The sequence below is a fragment of the Microcebus murinus genome, chromosome 3 (assembly GCF_040939455.1).
Source record: "Microcebus murinus isolate Inina chromosome 3, M.murinus_Inina_mat1.0, whole genome shotgun sequence".
NCBI classification, from domain to species: domain Eukaryota; kingdom Metazoa; phylum Chordata; class Mammalia; order Primates; family Cheirogaleidae; genus Microcebus; species Microcebus murinus.
The window spans coordinates 94,513,946-94,540,680 of NC_134106.1; the positions used below are offsets into that span (position 1 = coordinate 94,513,946).

At 40.5% G+C, this 26,735-nt stretch overlaps 1 long non-coding RNA gene across 1 annotated transcript in view; it reads left to right on the forward strand.

Moving 5' to 3' along the window:
• The first annotated feature begins 448 nt into the window (after positions 1 to 448).
• Positions 449 to 26,735, forward strand: part of LOC142869988 (uncharacterized) — a 228,720-nt gene continuing 202,433 nt past the window's right edge. The window contains exons 1-2 of the long non-coding RNA XR_012918513.1: positions 449 to 562; positions 23,691 to 23,750. This is a non-coding gene — a long non-coding RNA (uncharacterized LOC142869988). The remainder of the gene's footprint in view (positions 563 to 23,690; positions 23,751 to 26,735) is intronic.

A 26,735-nucleotide genomic window follows, 5' to 3' on the forward strand; every position in this document is an offset into this window, starting at 1 on the left:
TGTTGGTATTGAAAAGAAAGGGGTCAACTTCTGCTGATTATATATCAATGCATGGTAATATGATGCCTCCATTATATTGAATATTGTTAAAAATAGTAATCTGTGCCAGAAACAAAAACATTTATGTTATCATATAATACACAAACTTTTTTTTCAGTCAACCAGCCCATGAACCACCTGCTTATGATGTTTATCACTGTGCTTTTCTTCTTGCCACAATCATAGAGTTCTGGACCTGGAGGGCACTGAGATCCTCTTGCTAGAGAGGCTATGGCACAAGCCCAGATATACCCAATCAGCATGTCATTGCTGAGCTCCAGCCTTATGCCTTGTGCTTACAGATGGGGTGCAAGCAGTTCTAGGAGCCAGGTGCTTTCAACTATTGGTTAGTCAATGATTAATTTGATCCCAATCACAACAAGCAAAATATTCAATTTCCCCATTTTCATTTCTCACATTTCACAATCCTCTGCACGAGTATCTGGTGAAGTCTCTGCATTGTAGCAGAAGATCTGAGAGAAATGCAATGACAGGAAGGACTTGTGGAAGCACTTTTCCCTATGTGAGTTAGTTGCATTTTAATAATCATTCTCCTTCCTTTCCTCCATCCCTCCCTCTTTTCCTTCCCTTCCTTCTTCCTTCCCTCACTTCCTTTCTTTCCTTTACTTTCTTTTCTTTCTCTTCTCTTCCCTTTTTCCTTTTTTTTTTTTTTTTTTTTTTTTTTTTACTTTAAACAAGCACTGATTAAATCCTGGTGTTCAAAAAGTGATATGTAGAAGAACAGAAGATGGCGGACGAATAACACTGCCAGACAGAGGGTCTCTGCTGAAAAGACAGATTCTAGCAGAAACTAGAGGAAAGAAGCAAGAAGACGAGCATACAGCGGACAAGGGCCGGAAGGAGGGGTACCTGAGACCCCGGGAGACTCCACGGGAGGAGGCTGCGGAGGAGAACTGGAGGCTGAGACCACCGGAGCAGCCCAGAGACCAGCGGCAAGGGTAGGTGGATTTGCTGTTTCCCCTTCCCTGCATTCGGGACTGCTGGTGGGCTCCCCAGCGGGTGGAGAGACCTGCGGACACCAGCCCAGAGACTGCCACCGCCTGCCAACGGTGAGCCTGTAGCAGACGTGGCACCAGGTTCCCAACTTCCTCCGGGCACCTCCGTGTGCACAGACCCAAGCCGCGCGGCAGGCGCCATATTGCCTCCTCCCCCCTCCGCCGACCCTACCCGCGGCTGCCCAGAGAGACAATACAGCCACCAGCCGGAGGCACCTCCAGGGAACGGGACCTTCCCGTTTGGGACCCCGCCCGCCCTCCCAGGTGCTGCTGGCACCGTGTTCCCAGGAAAACGGTGCCAACTCAGAGGCTGAGAGACATAGACCCAGCTTGGGCTCCCTGTGGGTGAATTAGGACCGGAAATCCTCTCCCTGGTGGGAATACAGTTTGAACTCTGGGACCCAGAGGTCGGACCTGCAGACCAGATCCCCTGCTAGCATTGCCCAGGGCACAGAAGGGTTATATGTGAACAGCCTACTGAGGTCTGTGTGCCTCCAGGGGTGGATCGGCGTCCTAGAGGGCAACCCTCCTCCCAGGAGGAGGCTGTGCCCCCAACCCAGGTGGCGTTCCTGTGCAGGGAACCTCCCCGCCGGCATCATAGTCCGGGGAGGCCTGGTGGCTTGTGGTCTGGCCTGCTGGCAGAGGCCCAGGAGTAGCTGCGGAGTTGGGGAGGGTGGAAAGAAGCGAGGCCTGCTGCAGACTGCGGGTCTCAGACAGCCCCACCCCCACACCCAGACGTTCTGGCTGAGCGGGACCATTCCAGCCCCACCCTGACAGCTCTCCCTGGAAGCAGAGAACAGAACTTTGACCCCTGCTAACGGCCTGAGGGCAGGCTTACCCAACCCAGCTCCGCCCAGAACGAGAGCTGATAACAGGACTCAAAATCAACACCATAACCTGTTTCTCCAAGCAAACGCCACCTACTGACAGGGACAGCATCTTGCACAGCCTTTCCACGGCACCCACTGACTCAATATACAGGGAGTGGTCCAATTTCACCCACAGGCACCACCTAACGCCTCAGAAACTAAACAAGGTGTGTGAATACCCAAACAATAACCTAAGGAAAGAAACAACAACTGATCGACATGGGAAGAAATCAGCGAAAGAACTCAGGAAATATGAAGAACCAAACGGAAAAAACACCCCCAAAGAGGAGCACCAGCCCCCTAGAAACAGACACCGACCAAAATCAGGCAACCAATATGACAGAAGAGGAATTTCGTATGTGGAACATAAGAACACTCACCCAGCTGCAACAACAACTCAACAACCAGCACCAAGAAACCACAAAAAGTCTCCAGGATATGAGAAAAGAAATAGACACATTGAAGAAAAGTGCAACCGAACTCCTGGAAATGAAGAATCAATTCAAGGAACTACAAAATACAGTGGAAAGTCTCAAGAACAGGGTAGATCAAGCAGAAGAAAGAATCTCAGAGCTTGAAGATAACACCCTCCAATTAAATAAATCTGTCACAGAAATAGAGCAGAGAAACAAGAGAAAAGAGCAAAGCCTACAAGAGCTATGGGATTATGTGAAGAAACCTAATGTGAGGGTCATAGGGTTACAGGAAGGGGAAGAAGACAACACTCAAGGGTTGGACAAGCTGTTTGAAGATATAATAGAGGAAAATTTCCCAAGCCTTGCTCAAAATCTTGATATACAAGTTCAAGAAGCTCAGAGGACCCCTGGGAGATTCAACGCAAACAGGAAGACGTCACGACATGCAGTCATCAGACTAACCAAAGTATCAACTAAAGAGGCCCTTCTAAGAGCTGTAAGACAAAAGAAGCAAGTAACATACAAGGGAAAGCCAATTCGAATAACATCAGACTTCTCTAATGAGACTTTACAAGCAAGGAGAGACTGGGGCCCCATTCTCACTCTTTTGAAACAAAACAATGCCCAGCCTAGAATATTATTCCCTGCAAAACTAAGCTTCGTATATGAAGGAGAAATAAAAACATTCTCAGACAAGCAAAGGCTCAGAGAATTCACCAAGACAAGACCAGCCCTACAAGAAGTACTTAAAACAGCGTTATGCACGGAACATCATAAAAATAACCCACGAATATAAAAACAACCAAAACCCAAAGATATTAAAGGCCAGATATTACAGTGGCTCAAGACAGAAATCATAGCAACAACATCCAACCCAACAGAATGATCAGTAATCTACCCTACCTATCAGTTCTCTCAATAAATGTGAATGGCTTAAACTCTCCACTCAAGAGACATAGGCTGGCTGAATGGATAAGAAAATACAGGCCAAGTATATGCTGTCTTCAGGAAACACATCTAACCTGCAAGGATGCATATAGACTAAAAATAAAAGGGTGGAGATCAATATTCCAAGCAAATAGAAGCCAAAAGAAGGCTGGTGTGGCAGTTCTAATTTCAGACGATTTAGTTTTTAAACCAACAAAAGTAGTAAAAGACAAAGAGGGTCATTATATAATGGTGAAGGGCACAGTCCAACAAGAAGAGATAACAATTTTAAATATATATGCACCCAACTTAGGTGCACCCAGATTCATAAAGCAAACCTTACTGGAGCTAAGCAAATGGATTAATAGCAACTCCATAATCGCCGGAGATTTCAACACCCCACTGACGGCACGAGACAGATCCTCCAAACAGAAAATTAATAAAGAAATAATGGACTTAAACAAAACTCTAGAACAATTGGGTCTGACAGACATCTACAGAACATTCTACCCAAAATCCACTGAATATACGTTCTTCTCATCAGCTCATGGGACATTCTCTAAGATTGACCATATCCTAGGACACAAAGAAAATCTCAAGAAATTTAAAAAAATAGAAATCATACCATGTACCTTCTCAGATCACAGTGGAATAAAACTAGAAATCAACCCTAACAGAAACTCACATTTCTACACAAAAACGTGGAAATTAAACAACCTCCTACTAAATGATTACTTCGTAAATGAAGAAATCAAGACAGAAATAAAAAACTTCTATGAAGAAAACGACAATGGAGAGACAAGTTATGAACTCCTCTGGGACACAGCTAAAGCAATTCTGAGAGGAAAGTTTATCTCCATAAATGCCTATAACCAAAAGACAAGAAGATCACAAATAGACAATCTAATGAAACGACTCAAAGAGCTGGAAAAAGAAGAACAGACCAACCCCAAACCCAGCAGAAGAAGTGAAATCAACAAGATCAAATCAGAACTAAACAAAATTGAAAACAGGAAAGCTATTCAGGAGATTAATAAAACAAAAAGTTGGTTCTTTGAAAAAATAAACAAAATTGACACACCATTGGCTAAGCTAACGAAAAGCAGAAAAGAGAAATCTCTAATAAGCTCCATCAGGAATAAAAAAGGAGATATCACAACTGATCCCAAAGAGATACAAGATACAATTTATGAATACTACAAAAATCTTTATGCACACAAACTGGAAAATGTGGAGGAAATGGACAAATTTCTAGAAACACACAGCCTCCCTAGGCTCAACCAGGAAGAAATAGATTCCCTGAACAGACCAATCTCAACAGCTGAAATAGAAACAGCAATTAAAAATCTCCCTAAAAAGAAAAGTCCCGGTCCAGATGGCTTCACACCTGAATTTTACCATACTTACAAAGAAGAACTAGTACCTATCTTGCAGAAACTATTCCACAACATCGAGAAGAACGGAAACCTCCCCGACACCTTTTATGAAGCGAATATTACTCTGATACCAAAACCAGGAAAGGATGCAACAAAAAAAGAAAACTACAGACCAATATCCCTAATGAATATAGATGCAAAAATTTTCAACAAAATCTTAGCTAACCGAATCCAGACACTTATCAAAAAAATAATCCACCACGACCAAGTGGGCTTCATCCCAGGGATGCAGGGATGGTTCAACATACGTAAATCTATAAATGCAATTCACCACATAAACAGAAGCAAAAACAAAGACCACATGATTCTTTCAATAGATGCAGAAAAAGCTTTTGACAAAATTCAACACCCTTTCATGATACGAACACTTAAGAAAATAGGCATAGAAGGGACATACCTAAAAATGATACAAGCCATATATGACAGACCCATAGCCAACATCATACTGAATGGGGAAAGATTGAAATCATTCCCACTTAGAACTGGAACCAGACAAGGCTGCCCACTATCTCCACTTCTGTTCAACATAGTGCTGGAAGTCTTGGCTACAGCAATCAGACAGGAAAATGGAATCAAAGGTATCCAAATAGGGGCAGAAGAGATCAAACTTTCACTCTTTGCTGATGATATGATATTGTATCTAGAAAACCCCAAGGATTCAACCAAGAAACTCCTGGAACTGATCAATGAATTTAGTAAAGTCTCAGGATACAAAATCAATACACAGAAATCAGAGGCATTCATATACGCCAACAACAATCTAATTGAGAACCAAATCAAAGACTCAATTCCCTTCACAATAGCAACAAAGAAATTAAAGTACCTAGGAATATATTTAACCAAAGAGGTAAAAGACCTCTACAGGGAGAACTATGAAACACTGAGGAAGGAAATAGCAGAGGATGTAAACAGATGGAAATCCATACCATGCTCGTGGATCGGCAGACTCAATATCATCAAAATGTCTATACTACCCAAACTGATCTACAGATTCAATGCAATACCTATTAAAATCCCATCAGCATTCTTCACAGATATAGAAAAAATAATTTTACACTTCGTATGGAACCAAAGAAGACCCCGAATATCAAGAGCAATTCTAGGCAACAAAAACAAAATGGGAGGCATTAATATGCCAGATATCAAACTATACTACAAAGCTGTAGTAATTAAAACAATATGGTATTGGCACAAAAACAGGAATATTGACCAGTGGAACAGATGTGAGAATCCTGATATAAAACCATCCTCATATAGCCATCTCATCTTTGACAAAGCAGACAAAAACATATGCTGGGGAAAAGAATCTCTCTTCAATAAATGGTGCTGGGAAAACTGGATAGCCACCTGTAGAAGGCTAAAACAGGACCCACACCTTTCACCTCTCACAAAAACCAACTCACGCTGGATAACAGACTTAAACCTAAGATATGAAACTATTAGAACTCTAGAGGAAAAAGTTGGAAACACTCTCCTAGACATCGGCCTGGGCAAAGAGTTTATGAAGAAGTCCCCAAAGGCAATCACAGCAGCAACAAAAATAAATAAATGGGACATGATCAAACTACAAAGCTTCTGCACAGCCAAAGAAATAGTCATGAAAGTAAACAGACAACCTACAGAATGGGAGAAAATTTTTGCATCCTATGCATCCGATAAGGGACTGATAACTAGAATATACTTAGAACTCACGAAAATTAGGAAGAAAAAATCAAATAACCCCATTAAAAAGTGGGCAAAAGACTTGAACAGAAATTTTTCTAAAGAAGACAGAAGAATGGCCAACAAACATATGAAGAAATGCTCAACATCTCTAATCATCAGGGAAATGCAAATCAAAACCACAATGAGATATCACTTAACCCCAGTGAGAATGGCCTTTATCAAAAAATCTCCAAACAATAAATGCTGGCGTGGTTGCGGAGAGAGAGGAACACTCCTACACTGCTGGTGGGACTGCAAACTAGTTCAACCTCTGTGGAAAGCAATATGGAGATACCTTAAAGCGATACATGTGAATCTACCATTTGATCCAGCAATCCCATTGCTGGGCATCTACCCAAATGATCCAGTGACACTCTACAAAAAAGACACCTGCACTCGAATGTTTATAGCAGCACAATTCATAATTGCAAGGCTGTGGAAACAGCCCAAGTGCCCATCAATCCAAGAATGGATTAATAAAATGTGGTATATGTACACCATGGAGTACTATTCAGCTCTAAGAAACAATGGTGATATAGCACATCTTATATTTTCCTGGTTAGAGCTGGAACCCATACTACTAAGTGAAGTATCCCAAGAATGGAAAAACAAGCACCAGATATATTCTCCAGAAAACTGGTATTAACTGAGTAGCACCTAAGTGGACACATAGGTACTACAGTAATAGGGTATTGGGCAGGTGGGTGGGGGGAGGGGGGAGGGGGTGGGTATATACATACATAATGAGTGAGATATGCACCATCTGGGGGATGGTCATGATGGAGACTCAGACTTTTTGGGGGAGGGGGGGAAATGGGCATTTATTGAAACCTTAAAATCTGTACCCCCATAATATGCCAAAATAAAAAAAAAATAAAAAAAAAAGTGATATGTAGTGCTAAAGACATCTTTCCAGACCCTAAGTTGGCCACAGTCTAGCATATGTTATATCATAAAGAAAAAATCCTCCAAATCAAGCAGATGTTTTACTCAGATCTAAGAAGGGAAGGAAACAATTATGGAAAATTATGGTTACTATTTTGTTCTAGTTGTTGACATAAAATATTTCATTTAATCCATATAGCAACTTTATAAAATAGGTATCATTATCCCTATTAGTAGGTAAAGAAAATCAGTCTCAGAGAGGTAGATAATTTTCTCAAAGCAACACAACTAAGATGTGGCAGAACTAAGATTTGAGAGCTAGTTCTTAGGGTTGTGACCACAAAGCTTGTGTTCATTTCTCTGCACCTGGTGATAGCTCCACCACCCTTCAACCAAACTCCCACTGCTAAAATGGACATAGTTCCAGTACTATTTAGTTATTACTCTAATAACACTGCATAATAAACAACCCCAAAACACATGGGTTTATAGCAACAAGCATTTATTTTTCTCACTCATGGGTCTGCAAGTTGGCTGACATTTGGCTTATCTCAGCTGGACCTGGATGGATTCAGCTGGGTCTGACTCCACTCTGCAGGTTGGATGAAGGTTTACGCTAGATGTTGTCTCTATCTCCTTCTACCAGATCCTTGGGCATCTTCTCATGGTGAATGCTAGGAATGCAAGAGAACCAGCCAGGCCATGCAAACCCTCTAAAGCCACTGCTCACATTGTGTTCAGTAACATTTGATTGGCTAAAGCAAATCATATGGCCAGCTGAACTTATGGAGGCAGGGAATTACAGTCCATTCATGGGGGAGGAACTATAAAGTTATATGGCAAAGTGCTCAGATGAATAATTCTATAAGGGGGGGTGAAAAGTTGGGAACAATAATTCAGTTTACCACAGTCCCAAACCAGCAGGATGATCAAGTAGTGTGTGTTGGTAATTTATCCTTTAGTGGGGTTTAGAGTTTGTAGTCCTGAGTTTGAGTTCTGGCTTTGTCACTTCCTGATCGTGAAGCATTTGACCTAATATTTATCCCTTCTGAGCACTCACCTGTGATGAAGTGGCCTTAATAATCCCTGTCCCACATTCCTCATAGATTTACTGTGTAGATCTGAGAGAGTAAATGTGAACTGGTTTATAAATGAACTGAGAGAGTAAATGTGAACAGTATTCAAAGTTAATTGTTAATATTGCTATTCATTATTTTTATCAATATTATTACCCCCTTAATGAGGGTATGCTTGAAATATTGTTGGGTACCAGCTGGTAATCTACAATTGGAAAACCAGGTGGTCTGTGGGCTGTGGCATTAAGGCTTACTTATTGTGTGATAGCATCTATGGTTTGGCTTCTGGTACTGTTAAGTTTTTTGTTTGTGATTTTTAATAAAAGTAGGCACTGTTTTGTCTGCAGCCTGTCAGAGGCAGTGCCAGCCTTTCCATTTCCTGGGGGCTGGTTTTCATTTGGGGCTGCCCTAAATAGGAATGAGAGTGGTTGGTGTCTATTTTGCCAAAGTGGTCTGCAGTCTGCAGGAGTTTGAGAGCCCTACTTGTGAGTGCACCGACTCTTGAGCTGAAAGCATTCACACAATTTCTATTGCTTCATAATGGGTTGAATTCTCTCTCCATCAGACAAACACAAATAGTGCTTGAAGTGAGCAAGAAAGAGCAGGAGCTAACCTCTGTCAGAACCAACTAGCAGCAAGTGTGGATGAAAAATAGTATTTCCCTGAAGAAAGAAACCATAGCAATAAAAGGGGGAGAGCGAGTTGCTATTATTAAACCAAATATAAAATTCCTAGGCAAATATAAACATATTTTTTTTACAAGGTTTGCATGTTTGCTCAGTTCAGCTCAAATCCATAAAATTCAATTCTCTACAACTCAATTCAATCAATATTTCTTGAGGGGAGTATCAACAATCCAGGGATGGGCTTTAACTCAGAGATGAATAAAATAAAAACTCTGTCCTTAAGAAACTTCAGCTAGTGGTAAACACACACATACATAAAGGAAAAGTTCAGGGGTGGGAGTGTAGCAGCCTGGGCTTGAGTTCCTGGAACAAAGTCTCTAACTCATGGAGTCTCAGTTTTCTTATGTGTAAAAAGGAGACAATATTGTGCATCTCACAGAGTTTATCTGATAGTCATTCATTCATTTAAAAAATATTAATTAAGCCCCTGTTTTGAGTCAGGGGATGTGACAACCTTCAAGGAGCCCACAGACTGACATGAGAGGTAGATATTAGACAAGCAAGCACAAACCAATGATGCATAATTTTGAAAAGTTCTTCCAAGACCATAATCAAGATATGTGGGATAAGGGGTAAGAGAAGAAGGAAGGTGACAGGGCACATGCTGTTTAAAGGACTTAACCTAAGATGAACAGTCACAGACTGGTTCCCTTTTAAGTAGAAGTAGGGAGGATGCTCCTGACTTTACATGTGCACACAGCTCAGGTGTCGGGGCGGAAGAAGCGAACGTTTTAGGGAGAAGGAATAACATAAGCCAAGACTTTTTGGTGGGAGGGAGGGTTGCACCCCAGGAAGTGAGAGAAGGGAGCATGGCAGGAGTGGGGAGGGCTGAAGAGATAGAGATGGGCTATGAGTGTCCAAATCATATTAAAGGTTTGGGTTTTGTTCTAATACCACTGTGAAGCTATTATAGGGATTTAAATGGGATGGGAAGGCTAGGATTTCATAGGCTGCAGCATGGGCAGTGGTTGGGAAGAAGGCAAAGGTAGCTGCGGGGTGGCTGGTCGTAAGTCTACTGCGATCTTCCGGGAGGGAGGTGATAGGGCCTCCTCGGTGGTAACAGTAAAGATGGAGGAAAAGACAATCTAGACACAACCTTAGGAGGCCAACCAATGTCAAGGCCTCTACTAATATTCATGTTGACTAACTTACTGGCCAAATTTTGTCCTCATATTTCCCTACATTTGACACAAACTGATCACATGGATCATGCCCTTCTTGAATCATTTTCTTCCCTTTTTAGGGGGATGGTACTATTTCTGGAACCCCCTGCCTCCCAATGCACTGCCACTTCTTAGTCTACTTTGCTACGTCTCTCTCATTGTCAAGACTTATAAATTATTTTCTATTCTTTGAGTCATTCCCTACCAAATTATTATTTCCATTATAACTTCCTCCTGACTTATATAAATCCAGTTGATAACTCCACTTGGGTATCTAATTGCCTTGCAAGATATCAAATCCAAAATGGAACTGTACATTCTACTCTTTGTCTTCGATGTCTTACAACTCCATGCTTTCAGTTACATAGGACAAACGCACTTGAAGCCACCCTTGACCCCTCTCTTTTTTCATAATTGACATCCAATCCCTCAGCACATCCTGGAAGCTTGTTGTAGGTTGATTGCCTTTATGACCAGGGTAACGGTGTCCCTCTATCTACATCCTTTGCAACTTGGCTTTGCAGTCCTGCCCACCAAAATGTGGAGTCTATTTCCCCATTCTTGAATAGGCACTAATTTTGTGACTAGCTTTGCCAACAGAATGAAAGTTTCACTATATAAATGAAAAATATCCAGAAATAGAACTATAACCCATGGTCTACAGCAATCAGCCCAAGAGGCCAAATAATATCTTCTGTAGCAATTGGCCCCAAATGGTCAGGACTTGATTAATAACTGACAGCTTTCTTAATATTTGTCCCTACTTCCAAATTAAGACAAACCAGAGAAAGATAAATATGCACCCCCAACCAATCACACAGGATGCCCTGTTCCTAGTTAGCTCAACTATAGCTTCCCCATGCAATAGCCTCCAATCAGGACACACATAAAGCCTTTCTTTTTTTTCCTGCTATAAAGCTTCCCACTCCTTTGCCTGCTTTTGAATTTCTGCCATATGCAAGTGGCAATGGCTGACTTTCTCGCTACATCAAGTTCTGAACAAATAGACTTTGCTTGTTCTGATTTAATTGTCTTCCGGTATTCATTTATTTTCACAAGACTATGCTAATAACAATGTGCCTGTTCTATGTCTGTATCTCAAGAGGACTTTGAAAATTAGAGATTCTGCTCTTCTCTCTTGCTTTTACGTTATTGCCAGGAGAACAAGCCTGGTCCAGCATCCTGGGAGTTCAAGGGCTTGGTAGAGTTCAAAAGACTACATGGAACAGAGCATAGGTGTTCTTTTGAAATGGAGTATAGTTTGCAACAGAGTTGCCTGGAAAAAAAAAAAAAAAAAAAAAAAAAGAAGCCAAAATATGGAAACAGAGAAACTTAGAAAGTGATTTGGAGGTAAATTGGGTGATGGGGTAGACGCAAAGGATTTTACTTTCCAGTTAACAAACAAGCTGGCTGGGGATAGTGCTCATGTGGGTTGCTCTTTGGTGAATACAGGATGTTGAGTAGAGGAGGCAGACTCATTACAGGAGATTAGGCCAAAATGCTGCTTATAGGAGCTACTAGCGAAGCTCTAAACCAATCAGCTTCTATCACTTGCGGATCTTTTGAGGGTAGAAGACTATCAGAAGGGAGCATGAGCAAAGCTATTGTATTTCCTGGGGAATTTTTAAACGTGGCTTAAATAAGCAATAGTGGTGTGTTTTCCAGAGCTGTGAATGAAGATTTTGTGTGCTTATTAATGTTTAGCAAGTAGTCATGTACCACTTAACACTGGGGATACATTTTGAGAAATTTAGGCAATTTCATCATTGTGCACACATCATAGACAGTGCTTATACAAACCTAGATGGCATAGCCTACTACACACCTAGGCCATATGGTATGGCTTCTTGCTCCTAGCTACAAACCTGTACAGCAAATTATTGTACAGAATACTGCAGAGAATTATAGCACGATGGCCTGTATTTGTATATCCAAACATATCTAAATATAGGAAAGGTACAGTAAAAATATAGCATAAAAGATAAAACATGGTACACCTGTAAAGGGCACTGACCACAAATTGAGCTTTCAGGCCTGGGAGTTGCTCTGGGTGAGTCAGAGAGTGCGTGGTATGGAAGCGATCGGAATTCAAATGGAGTCAATAATGGTAAGAAAACCCTGACAGATGGAGCCAGGGAAGGCCCTGAAGAGAGGGCTTTCGTGCTTGTAAGCCTGATAACCAACACTATCACAAAATACTACAAAAGCCACAACCTTGCACAAAAAATATGTCTATAAGGACATTTGCTCAGCAACTGCCTGTCCAACCTCAGACTGGTGTCACTCTTATTATTGATCTTTGTAGCCAAGGATAATTATTTCTAAACAATTATGTGATCCTCTTCATTTTTTTCCCTTAGAAAACTTTTGTTTTCCTTTACCTCCCTGAATATGCACATAGTTTACTCTGGCATGTGTATTCCCATTGCGATGATGCTCTATTCCCACATAAATATATTTTCTTTTAGAAACTCTCTCTCTGTTATTTAGATTGATGGTGCTGAGTGAATGTGAAGCCCTAGGACATTACTGCATGCTACTGTAGACTTTATAAACTCCATAAACTCTGTATACTTCAGCTACCCTAACTCTATTAAAAATTTTATTTCTTCAATAATAACTTAAACTTAGGTTACTATAACTTTTTCACCTTTTAAACTTTTAAATTTTTTAAAGTTTTTGTTAAAAATTAAGACACAACGACACACATTAGCCTAGGCGTACACAGGGTCAGGATGATCAATATCACTGCTTCCACCTCCACATCTATCCCGCCAGAAGGTCTTCAGGAGTAATAAGATGTATGGAGCTGTCATCCCCTTTGGTAATAATACTTTATTCTGAAATATCTCCTGAAGACCTGCCTGAGGCTGTTTTACAGTTACATTTTATTTTTTTTTATAAGCAGAAGAAGTATACTCTAAAATAAGAGGTATGGGCCGGGTGCAGTGGCTTATGCCTGTAATCCTAGCACTTTGGGAGGCTGAGGCAGGAGGATTGCTTGAGCTCAGAAGTTCGAGACCAGCCTGAGCAAGAATGGGATCCCATCTCTACTATAAAAACGGAAAGAAATTAGCCAAACAACTAAAAATAGAAAAAATTAGCAGGGCATGGTGGTGCGTGCCTGTAGACCTAGCTACTTGGGAGGCTGAGGCAGGAGGAGTGCTTGAGCCCAGGAGTTTGAGGTTGCTGTGAGTGAGGCTGACTCCACTGCACTCTAGCCCAGGCAACAGAGGGAGACTCTGTCTCAAAAAAATAAATAAATAAATAAAATAAAATAAAATAAGAGGTATTGTATACTAAATATATAAACCAGTAACATAGTTGTTTTTAATCTTTATGAAGTATTCCATACTGTAGATAATTGTAAGTGCTATACTTTTATACAGCTGGCAGCACAGTGGGATTGTTAACGCTAGCATCACCACAAGCACGTGAGTAAGGCATTGCCTACAATGTTAGGATGGCCATGATGTCAACAGGTGATAGGAATTTTTCAGCTCCATTATAGTCTAATGGGATCACCGTTGTATATGGGGCCTGTGGGTGACCAAAACATCATTATGTAGCATGCAACAGTATTATGAAAAGGAAAAATAGGTATAAGGTATATTGATACATTTAGGCTGGAAAATCTGCTAGGTGTGATGAGCATAACAATGTCTGTCCCTAGGTTGGGACTTTTGTTTTGGAGAGGTACTGCCAATGAGCCCTCATGAGCACTGAAAAAGTTTGAAAAGGCCACGATTTGCATCGCCATGACCACATCTTATACCTTTCTGAGCACACAACAACCAAGGAAATATTAATGAAACTGAATATGAACGATTGGCCGAGGTTTGCAGCTATCAATGTTTTTCTTCCTTCCTCCACTTCTTTGTTCAAAAGATACTTTGATTTCTTCCATGATATATTTTTTTTCTTTACAGTTTGCATCAAACACAGGCACTATGCCCATGTACTCTGGGATCCAGTGTTTCTATCTTCTTTTGAGTTGGATGGACCCTGAGGATAGCACAGGGAGCAGCCAGCCACTGAGTGCAGGAACTTTATTTTCCCCTACATAGTCCATAAAGAAATACCTAAGGGGCTGTCTGCAGCTCATTATTACCCAGTAGGGTCTGAGTGGTGACCTTTTGCCTCTGGCTTGTGGATCTAACACTAGCACTATTTTAGTAAGCTCACAACTTGGGGAACTTCTGTGTTAGTGGGGGTCTTCAGAACTTTGTTTTTAGTTTCCTCTCTTGTTATCAAACAAGCAAGTGATTATCTTGATGTCAAATGAAAGACTTTGCACTAGTGTTTGTTTTATTATTAAAATATCTATGTCTAAAATTCTGTGGGCTTACATACAAACTAACGGTAGCCAAACACATGTTAGGCATTCCAGGTTGAAGTCTAGATGACTGGGGGCGAGTCATTCACTGGGCTACAGTTTCTTCAGCTACAAGGAGAAACCAAAATCTCTCCACCTCAAATGTTGCATGTCAACTCTACACAAATTCTAAACTCAGAATTCTACATTAACTTCTAAATCCTGTTTATCAAGTGCTTATGATATGGTTAAATGATTTCAATCTATTCATTTAACAAACACTAATTGCCCCCTCTCTTGTGCCAGGCACCCTTCCAGGTGCTGGGATAGAGCAGGGAGCAAGGCAGACATAGTTTCTTCAGGCCCAGGGCAAATATTCTGGTGGTAAAACTAGCCTAAGCTTCCACCATGATTAACCACTTCGGTACGGCGCTCACCGGCTGCGAAACCTTGCCCACAGCCTGCACTCATAGTCCGCAGGATAGTTTGTGCTGTGCATTGACGATGAATCAGTTTTGCTCTTGTGTGATGAGGAAAGCTTTAAAGCACTGAAAGCTTGTTTTACTTTACAGGCAGCTTTACTTGTAATGTAAATCAGAATAGGTAACATATACATATATGTTTTCATTACGTTATTTTTAAATGTTCACAATTTTATTTTGATAAATGAAAAATTAGAAAAGTCATAATAACACGACTGTCAGCTAAAGTCACTGTGCATGTTCATCTGTGGCTGTTGACTATAGTCAATGCTCTATCGAAGTGGTTAAGTCTCTGTGACTCCAACATGCTTATTGTTCTCATTCCCTCAGCTTTATTGTCTCCTGGCAATGAAAGACCCAGACTTTCAGCCCCAGCTTTGTCTTCCAGGGATACAGAATGGTGGTGTTGGTGAGGAAGGTTTTTACCATGCTGGAAGTTTAGTTTGACAAGAATACAATATATTCATTAAAGTGTGCTGATGGGCTATCACCATAATTCTGGGAATATAGGAAATTGTGGCATGGCACTTTGTGTTTCTCTTCAGACCTTCCTGAGAAAGATGCATAGTTCATATTGAGCCCTGTTCTCCCAACGTTTGAGCTACTTCCTTCATGCTTTACGTCTGCGATAGGTTTGCTATCAGGATAAGTGAGAACATTAAGAATTCTCCTGAAAGAATAGTCTGTATAAAACTAAATATTCCTTCTACTTAGTGTCAGATCAGTCTGGCCTTCAGCAAAGACTTTAAACTCAGAATCAAAAGGGACAACACAAACAGCAAATCAACAGAACTCAGCACTACAATTTACTAGCTATTTGACTTTGGCTCATGTAACTTCTCTGATTCTCTACCAGAGGATTTCATCTGTATTCATATCAAATGAGACATGACCTGTTAAATACCTAGCCTGGTGTCCGAAGCCATTTTAGGTATTCAGTAAATATCAGTTCCCTTTATCCTCTAGAAGTGAGGGGCACACGTTAGTCCCACCAGCCTGCCCTCAGTACCTGTAGGCTCGACATAAGCAAAGCTGAGCCTAGTGAAGCCTGCAGCCTTAGGCAGTAGCCTGGTACTGCTAAGGGTAGGTTCGCTATAGGAGGCTGATCTTCTGTCCATTTATTTACACCTTTATACCATACCCATTTTATAGATGGGGAAAACTGAGGAACAGAGGAGCTTAATTTTCCCAGCATCATCCTGGTCAGGACTAGAATTTATTAAGCCCTAGAGTAATGAATTGGATGAAAGATGTCTGTAGCCATCACTGCTGTCTTCTTCATCATAGACAGACGTGGACAAAAGGGAAAACATGTTTATCGTGAGCTTTCCATCCCTTTTTCTGATGTCACTGGGGAGTATAGCCAGGAGGCCATGGACAGTTTCCCAGAATCGGATACTAACTAGGCAAGGCCACTCATCTCTTTCTTTGATCAAAGGTCAAAGGGCAGGTGTGCTATGTATGATCCACACGCCAAGGAAAGAACCAAAGTCAATGTACTGTGCAGAGGCCAAGGGAATTTTGATTCCTCTGCACATATTGGTAAGGATGGTTTCAATTATGAACAAAGGACATTTGCTGAAAAGTGGCTTGATAGATCCCAAATCTAGGACATAGTAGAGCTGGGGGTGAGTCCTTTTGTCTTTCCAGTAATGGTCCAAGATTCCCTTGAAACCAAAATACATTTAACAAGCTTCATTCTAGCAGGCACTTTCTTTTAAATCAATTTCTTTTTTTTTTTTCATCAGAATAGCTGCAAAGCAAGGCAGGTGTCAGTCCATTGTATTGATGAGAAAATGGAGGCTTTGAAAGATTAGATAACTTCTTTTAAGTTGTTTAGGTGGTTAAGAGGTGAGTTAGGTATTACGTGCCTCCTTTTAATGATGAGTTCATTGATTTTAGGAAACTAAAGCAATGTGTGCATGAAGCCAGCCCTTACAATTGCCAGTCCAGTGCTTTTGCCATAATGTAGGGGGATAAATGCTGGAGGCTTCTTTGATTAGCCTGTGGCTACGTGTTGAAGTCGTCAGTGCTCCATCCGATTTACTCTGTGCCCCTCTTTTCCCTACGGCCCAGAGAGGGCGCCCCTCCAGTTTGTGCCTTTCAGTGTTTGAGTCTGGTTGCCTCCCCACAGTTGCCATGATGGTGCGGCTGCATGCTCGCTCTCTTCACCCTTGGAGACCTGCTAACTCTCTGACTGCCCCTGAAGATTTGCTCCATGGATCACCCACTGTCCAGACAACCCGTTGATAGAAGGAGGGGAACCCTGCGTTGTTTGTGTCATGAACTGCCAGTCATGTCTGGTCTTCCTCCCCCACTTCCCATCTGTCATTCAGGCTTGTGTCAAAAGCAGGGTCAATTAATTTCCTGCAGAGATGTTAACTTGGCAGACACAAATTGATTGATTTGTTTCACTCTGACCAATTTTTTCGATGAGCATCCCAGGTAGGAGGGGTGGCCAAGCCCAGAGACTGGAGTGAATGTCCACACTGATTGCTCTTTTCTTTCAGAAGAAACACAAAGTAAATAGTAGATGTGGGCAGATGGGAGATTTGTCTGATAGATTGGTGTCATCCAAAGCCTAAATGCATTGCTTCCTCCTTCTAGTATTTCTACTTTATAGCATCAACCTCCACTTCTCCGTGGCATCATCTTTCTCTGTAAGACAGCATCTACTTTATCTCGGTTACTGCTGTCTTTATTATTTATTAATATCTAATGGCTCAATCCAGGAACTAATTGTCATCCTTATCAAGCTTCTTTTATAAACCATCTTGTTATCAACCGCCTCACTTAATCTAAATGAGTTTTTACTCCTGAAATATTCTCCCTTCCATCCCTTATACCACCTCCTTTTCCACTTAATTGTATTTCAGGCCACCATCTTTTCTCCAGTGATCATTGCCGTCACCTCCTAAAAGGCCCTCTAGTCTGACCTTCCAAAATCCGTTCTCCATTCCAGTCTTGATTGGAGGGCAAATTGATCATGTTATTTCCCTGCTTAAAAGCCTTAGTGACTATGCTGCCAAAAGAATGAAGTCCTAACATTTCTGCATTTCTTATAAAGCTCTCTATTGTACACACTCTCTGTACCTGTGCAGGCTTCTGTCTAGCCACTCAGTTCTTGGAAACAATGCCAAACTCTTGCATTTCCAAAAATATGCTGTACTATTTTGTATCGTTATATCTTTGCACATGTTCCCTTTATCCGAAAGAATCATTTTTGGCCCCAGGAAAATTCTTGTTCATCCTTCAAGACTCAGTTTAAATATCATGCCTGTAGACCAGTCTTCCTTTATCCCTAGATTGAATTGAATAATATCATTTATCTTATACTCTACCTTTATGATAGCAAATGTACCACTGAATGACATTTATTTATTCATATGGTTGTTCTGTTACTGCCTTTGAATTCTTTAGGAAGAGGAATAGTATCTTATGTCTCATATATCATTATATCCCTATCACTTTGCAAGGTGGTGGTGCATAATAAATTCTCAGAAAATGTTTTAGAATTATAGGCAGTACCTGGGTTATGGATGACCTGACTTAATGGTGTTCTGTACTTATGAACAGGCTCTCAAGGCTCTCTAAAAGTATAATTTATAATTAAATAATTAAATTAATGATTTGGGAACTAATCTCTTCCATGCATGTAAACTAGCCGGCATGGTGTAAGCAGGTCATTGGTGCGGCATCTTTATGCTAGTGGCTATTCTCATAGATAGAGAAGTGGATGATGGAAACACAAGGGCATGAAGAATCAGGAGATCCAGAGGCAAGAAAGTTAGGAGAAAGTAATTAACTGAAGGCTTTTGTCTCATCGAAGCAGGATTTGCTAAGCTTGAGGAGCAAGATCCTAACATTGAGAGGTTTGCTAAGGTTTACTGTGCAATTAGTGAGGACATCAGCTGCTACAAGTCCATTTAGGGTGAAAAGAAACCAAAAAGGCTGTGCAAACCACCCAGATACCCTTTTCAATAAACCGATTTCAGGAGTCAGCTCCCCTCCTCCAGCGACAGAATCAAATCCTGATCCTCCAGCTCCCACTCCATCCTCTCCAGTATCATCCATCTCCATCATCATCTTCCCATTAATGTCAGCTGCCTTCTTGCCTCAAAAATGCCCCTTCCAGTCAACAAGGCATTGATGAAATATTGAATGTTAACCTTTAATGTTCTTTTTTGAAATTTCTCCTATCTCCTGTCTAAACTTCTAAATGGGTTTGTTTTTTATGTTCTGCTTGTTAGAATCAAAAGAAAGAGAACAAAAGTTTCTGGAAGGAATGCATTAATCATTCCTTCCTTGGAATTTTCACTGTTGGACTTATATATTTATTTATTTCATTCTTTTATTGTAGTTAGCTGAATGTCTTTCTAAATCATCCTTTAAAATTATTAATAAGCAAATGAATGTACATTCCTCCCATTCTTAATAGAATTAGTTGTGGCTTCCTTTCTCTTTTCATAACATTTGTTTCTAATTCTTGCACAACATTTGTCTTAGAGTATAATAGTTATTTGCTCATATATTTGTAAGATTTTAAGCTCCTTGAAGGAGGATTTGTGCTTTATTCATCTGGCTTTCCTTATTGCCTAGCAGAAGACCTGGTGGTGCTAAACAATTATATGTTAAATTGAATTGAAAATGAACTAAACTGTAAACTTTTTGACAATAGTCATTTTATTTTACTCCTTGACTTTGCCAAAGTAGCCACTGGAGGAAAACTAAACAAAGCAAAAACACTTTGGGTATGCCTATAAAACAACCCCAAACATTTTTGAAATAATTACAAAAAAGAGCCTGTATTATTATTGATCTGTTACTAGATTATTCCTAAAGTTTTAATAAGAAATACATTTCCCTCTAATATACCTCCTATGAGACAGTTACATTTGCCCTATGGTGGGAACTTACAGATAGACCTTGCTTGTACATTTCTTGTAAAGTGAGCTGATGGCTATGAAAACACAATGTTGGGCTCACAGATCCCAAGCATCTTTCTCAGACTGTAGGTGTCTGAAGGTGTCTCTGACAGGAGGTGATCTTACGGTATGAATCTTCCAGGAAAATGTTCATTTGTCTCTTAAGATGGCTTAACATTTCTTTTTTTTTTCTCTCTTTTATTTTATCATATTATGGGGGTACAAATATTGTTAGGGTTACATATATTGCCCCTGCCATTCCTCCCCCTGCACCCCCACCTTACCAAAACATCGAGCGTGTCCTACCCCTAGGTGGTGTGCATTGCACCTATTTTGTAAGTATAAATTCTTCCCCTCCTCCCCCCTCCCATCTGCCTACCACCCAATAAAAGCTTTTTTTTTTCTTCTTTTTTTGACCTTTGGGTTATACTGTGTATCTTTGCCTTTCCCTATGAAAGGTTAGAGGTATTCCCTCCCCCCCACCATGCTCGCTACAACTCTAAGATGTGTATCTCGCCCTCCCCAAAACCCCGGTGAGCACTATCACCATTTGAGCACCATAGTTTTAATCAGTCAGTACCAACTTGATGGCAAGTTGATGTGGAGCCCATTTTCTTAATCTTATGTCACCTCACTTTGGATAACAGGCTTAAGCTTAATCCAGGATAGCATAAACAGTGCTAGCTCACTGTCATTTCTTAGAATTGAGTAGTATTCCATTGTGAGCATATATCAAATTTTAATTATCCACTCCTGAATTGACGGAAGCTTGGGTTGTTTCCATGATCTTGCAATAGTGAATTATGCTGCCATAAACATTTGGGTGCAGATGTCTTTATAGTAGAATGTCTAATACTCTTTTGGGTAGATGCCCAACAATGCTATTGCTGGGTCGAACGGTATTTCTATATCTAGCTGTTTGAGGTATCTCCAAATTCTTTTCCACAGAGGTTGCACTAATTTGCAGTCCCACCAGCAGTGTAGGAGTGTTCCTGTCTCTCCACATCCTCCCCAGCATTTGTTGTTTTGGGATTTCTTGATACAAGCCATTCTCACTGGTGTTAGATGGTATCTCATTGTGGTTTTGATTCGCATTTCTCTGATGATTAGAGATGTTGAGCATTTTTTTATATGTTTGCAGGCCGTTATTCTGTCTTCTTTGGAGAAGTTTCTCTTCATTTCTGTTGCCCATTTCTTGATGGGATTGTTTGATTTTTTTGTTGTTAATTCTTTTAAGTTCTAGATAGATTCTTGTTATTAGACCTTTATAGAAGTGTAGAGAGCAAATATTTTCTCCCACTCTGTGGGTTGTCTATTTGCTCTAATGATGGTTTCCTTAGCTGTGCAGAAACTTTTTAATTTGATCAGATCCCATTTGTTTATTTTTGATGCAGCAGTGATTGCCTTGGGGGTCTTCCTCAAAAATTCTTTGCCTAGACCAAAGTCTAATAGGGTTTTCCCAACATCTTCTTCTAGGATTCTTAGGTTTCATGCCTTAGGTTTAAGTCTGTTATCCATCTTGAGTGAATTTTTGTGAGAGGTGAGAGGTGAGAGGTAGGGATCCTGTTTCAATCTTCTGCATGTAGCTAACCAGTTTTCCCAGCACTGTTTATTGAAGAGGGATTATTTTCCCCATTGTATATTTTTGTCTGCTTTATCAAATATTAGGTTGCCATATACTGATGGTTTCATCTCTGGTATCTCAGATCTATTCCAGATATCCATGCTTCTGTTCTTGTGCCAGTACCAGGATGATTTAACTATTATTGCTTTATAGTAAAGCTTGAAGTCAGGAAGACTGATGCTTCTCAGTTTGTTCTTCTTACTTAAGATTGCTTTGGTTATATGAGGTTTCTTCTGGTTTCATACAACGTGAAGAATTACTTTTTCTAGATCTGTAAAGAATTCTGGTGATATTTTGATGGGAATTCCATTAATTCTGTAGATAACTTTAGGTAATATTGACATTTTAGTGATAATGTTTCTACTAATCCATGAACAAGGTAGATTTTTCCATCTGTTCAAATCATCTGCAGTTTCTTTTTTTAGTGTTTCATGTTCTCCTTGTATAAATCTTTCGTATCTTTTGTTAAGTATATTCCTAGATATCTAATTTTCCTTGGGGCTATAGTAAAGGGTATTGTGTTTTTCATTTGAGTTTCTGCTTGATGGTTCTTGGCATATATGAATGCTTCTGATTTGTGTATATTGATCTGATAACCTGAAACTTTACCAAATTTTTTTATTAAATCTAGGAGTCTCTTGGATGAATCCATGGGGTTTTCTAGGTATAATTACATATCATCAGCGAAGAGCAAGAGTTTGATCTCATCTGCCCCCACTTGGATGCCCTTAATACCCCTCTCTTGTCTGATTGCTATAGCTAGGACTTTGAGTACTATGTTGAATAGAAGAGGAGACAGTGGGCATCCTTGTCTAGTTCTGGATCAAAGAGGGAATGATTTTAATTTTTCCCCATTTAGGATGATATTGGCAGTGGTTTGCCATAAATGGATTTGATACGTTTAAGGTATGAACTGTCTATGCCTATTTTGTTAAAAGTTTTTATCATAAAGGTATGTTGGACTTTATCAAATGCTTTTTCTGCATCTATTGCCAGAATCATATGGTCTTTGTTCTAGATTTTATTTATGAAGTGAATTGCATTTATAGACTTGCGTATGTTGAACAAGCTTTGCATCCCTGGAATAAAGCCCGCCTGGTCATGGTGAATTATTTTTTTGATGTGCTGCTGAATTCTATTTGCTAGAATTTTATTTAGGATTTTTGCATCTGTATTCATGAGGGATATTGGTCTGTAATTTTCTTTTTTTTTACGTCCTTTCCTGGCTTTGGTATCAAGGTGATATGGCTTTGTAGAATGAGTTAGGCAGGATACCATCTATTTCAATGGTGTTGAATAGTTTCTATAGTATAGGTATGAGTTCATCTTTGTATGTTTGGTAGAACTCTGAAGTGTAGCCATCAGGTTTGGGACTTTACTGCTTCAATTTCTGAGCTTGGTCTATTCAGGAGATTGGTCTATTCAGGAGATCTGTTACCTCCTGGGTGAACTTAGGGAGGTTGTATGTATCCAGGTATTTGTCCATTTCATCTTCGTTCTATAGTTTTTGGGCATATAGATTTTTATAATAATCAAATATAATGTTTTGTATTTCTGTGGTGTCTGTTGTGACACTTTTTCATTTCTTATTGAGTTTATTAGAGTCTTTTTCCTTTGAGTCCTTGTCAATCTAGAAAGAGGGCTATCAATTTTGTTTATCTTTTCAAAATACCAGCTTCTGGTTTTGTTGATCTTTAGTATAGTTCTCTTGTTCTCCATTTCATTCAGTTCTGCTTTGATCTTGGTTATTTCTTTTCTTCTACTAGGATTGGAAGCTGTTTGCTCTTCTTTTTCCAGTTCCTTGAGCTTATTCATTAGGTTGTCATTATATAAGCTTTGTGTATTTTGTATGTGAGCATTAATTGCTATTAGTTTTCCTCTCAGGTAAGCTTTTGCTGTATCCCACAGGTTTTTGTAACAAGTATCACCATTATCATTTTGTTCAAAGAAATTCCTGATTTCCCTCTGAATTTCTTCCTTGATCCCCAAATTTTTCAATAATAGATTGTTTAGTTTCCATGATTTTGTGAGGCATTGTGTATATCTGTTGGAATTGAACTGTAATTTTATGCCATTATGGTAACAGAAGATACAAGTTATAATTTCTATTTTATTGATTTTTTTCAGATCTGATTTGTGGACTAGGATGTGATCAATTTTGGAGAAGGATTCATGGGCTGCTGAGAAGTATGTAAATTCAACTTTATTTGGGTGGAATGTTCTATAGCGATCTGTCAGACCTTTTTGATCAAGGGCTCTGTTCAGGTCCATTATTTCTTTGCTTATTTTCTGTTTGGAGGATCTATCCAGATCATTCAATGGAGTGTTGAAGTCCCCTGCTACTATGGCAGTGTTGTGTAACATGGTGTTTAGATTAGACAAGGTTTGTTTTATGTAATTGGGTGCTCCTGCATTGGGTGCATAGATATTCAAAATTGTTAAATCTTCTTGTTGAATCTTCCCTTTCACCATTATAAAATGACCTTCTTTATCCTTTTTTACTTTTGTTATTTTAAAGCTTATGTTATCTACAAATAATATAGCTATCCCAGCTTTCTTTTGACTTCCATTTGACTGGATGATAGCTTTCCATCCTTTGATCTTCAGCCGGAAGGCATCTTTGTGAGTTAGATGTGTTTCTTGTAGACAGCAGATGCTAGACTTGTGAAGTTTTATCCACTCTGCCAGTCATCAAGTTTTATCCACTCTGCCACTATGCCTCTTCAGAGGACAGTTTAAATCATTTACATTTATTGAAAGGATTGAAATTGGAGGAAGATTACCATTCATATTGTTGAGTGAAGACTTGTTGCTTTGTCTTACTCCTTGTGCCATCATGTAAATCAGAATCTAAACTTTAATTCTTTGAAGATTTTACTTTGCGGAGTATCTATTGCCCTGTTCGGTTAGAAATGTGGTCTGAGCACTTCCTGTAGGTCTGGTCTGGACTTTGGATATTCCTTCAGTGATTGCTTGTCTGAGAAGGACTTTATTTCTCCTTCATAAATGAAACTTAATTTTGCCAGATAAAGAATTCTAGGTTAGGCATTGTTCTGTTTTAGAAGGTTAGGGATAGGCACCCAATCCCTCCTAGCTTGTAAGGTTTCAGATGAGAAGTCTGCTGTTAGTCTGATAGGTTTTCCTTTATAGGTAAATTGTTGTTTTTGTCTCACTGAATGGAGTATTGCTTCTTTCACATTTACTTTGGTCAACCTAATGACCATGTGATGAGGTGATTGCCTTTTCATGTTGAGTCTCCCAGGTGTTCTGTGTGTTTCTTGTATTTGAATATCAAGATTTCTAGCCAGGCCTGGCATGTTTTCCTGGAGTATTCCATGAAATAAGTTTTCCAGCTCTTCCCCTTCTGGTAACCCGATCACCCTGAGGTTCGGCTTTTTTACATAATCCCATACTTCTTGCAAGCTTTGGTCTTGTTTCTTGTTTCTGTGTTCTCTTTTTTCCTCTGATTTGTTTAGCGCATAGGCATAATCTTCAAGCTCTGAGATTCTTTCCTCTGCATGGTCCTTCCTGTTTTTGGTGCTTTCTACTGTATTATGGAGGTTCTTGATCGTTTCCTTCATTGCCAAGATTTCTGCTTGGTTCTTCTGAATAATTTCAATTTCTTTGGAGAATCTTTCATTCATTTCCTATATTGTTCTTGAGGTTTCTCTGTGTTGTGATTCTATTTTCTCTTCAATTCCGTTGCGCTTTCTGACAATCCATATTCGAAATTCTTCTTCCGTCAGTTTAATCGTATCATGTAAGTTGGTGTCGTTTAATGGGGATTGAGTATTATCTTTTGGAGGTGACTTTTCTCTCTTCTCCTTCATGTTTCCTGTGATGTTCTGCTCGTTCTTTCTCATCTGGATGCTTTATTGAGGACTGGAGGTGCTGGGGCTGGGTTTAGGCTAAATTCTGATATTCCTTAGGATTGATCTCGGGCAGGGATGGGCATATATGGTCTGGTCCTGTAGTGACTTAGAGGATTTTGATTCTGTTGGGTAGTCTTTGGTCTAATGTCTTCACCTTATACCTATTGAGATTAATAGGTTTAGGCTCCTTGCTCAGAGATTTGGAGGTTAGATAACTCTTGTGAGCACGAGATCGCTCTCAACCCCTAGATTAAGGAGGGAGTAACTATGATAGGGAGTAACTATGATTACTCTGTAATCTCAAACTCCAGAAACTTACAGGCATGACAGCTGGGCCCACCAATCCCCATCTTCTGCCTCTTTAATTACACAGATGGAGATAAGCAGCAGGAAAGGGAACAGCTTCTACCTCAGCTCTGCCCCAAGGCGGGGACAGGAACTTTGGCGCCAAGGGTGGGGCCCCAGGTCACAGGAAGGTGTGGGTCATAAAGTCTCTCTGCCTTATATCCACCAAAGGCAGCCTCTTTTATGGCTCCTCCCTGCCCAGGCGGGCTCCGCATTCTGGACACTGAGCGCAGGAGACCTGTGCAGGGAGAGGCTGTCCAGAAACCACAGGCAGGCAGCCAGACCCACCAATCCCCATCTTCTGCCTCTTTAATTACACAGATGGAGATAAGCAGCAGGGACGGGGACAGTTTCTATCTCAGCTCCACTCCAAGGTGCGCACATAAACTTTGGAGCCAAGGGCAGGGCTCCAGGTCGCAGGAGGGTATGGAACATGAATTCTCTCTGCCTTATATCCACCTAAGGCAGCTTCCTTTGCAGCTAGGCCCTGCCCAGGTGGGCTCCACTTTCTGAGCACAGAGTCAGTGCCACTTGTGCTGCGAGAGACCGTCAAATATCAGATTGGTGGAGCAGAGGCACGTACCAGCACTCTCTCCGCACCTCCCCTTCAAACACCAAGTCCAAGTCAGCCCGCTGGAATGGGGAGACAAGAGAGGTGTTGGAGGAGCAGAGGGAGGGGGGTCCGATGGATCAAGGAGTCTAACTTTGAGCACTCTGGCCACTCAGCACTATCCAAAACCTCATCTACATCCAATGTCAAAGCCTCCTTTTGTGTATACTCCTCTTGACCTGGACCTGGGAGTGTTCTGCAGGGAGATGCCAGAGTGGGTTCTGGTTCCTGTTGTGTGGAGAGTGGCTGCTGGGTTCGGACCCTCCCCCACCTTAAACTGCCTCAGCTGTGTGCTCTGGAGAACTCAAGAGTATTCCCTGCTCTAGTCTCCTTTCCACACGGCTT